We start from the raw sequence: 218 nt of genomic DNA, 5'->3' as shown, positions 1-218 counted from the left end.
AGAAATGGTTTGTAGATGTTTGTAGTGCTTTTTATTTCGTTTGTAGCTCAACAGATACCGAAATAAAAATATTTGAAAAAAAAACTTATTTCTTAAAATCCGGGTGCTAATAAATTTATACTTTATTACGATAAGAAATGGTTTGTAGATGTTTGTAGTGCTTTTTATTTAGTTTGTAGTTCAACAGATACCGAAATAAAGACATTTGAAAAAAAAAA

The sequence above is a fragment of the Rhagoletis zephyria genome, unplaced genomic scaffold, assembly GCF_001687245.7.
Source record: "Rhagoletis zephyria isolate East Lansing unplaced genomic scaffold, Rhagoletis_zephyria_1.1 Rzeph_scaffold_01417, whole genome shotgun sequence".
NCBI lineage: Eukaryota > Metazoa > Arthropoda > Insecta > Diptera > Tephritidae > Rhagoletis > Rhagoletis zephyria.
This window is presented reverse-complemented; position numbering follows the sequence as displayed.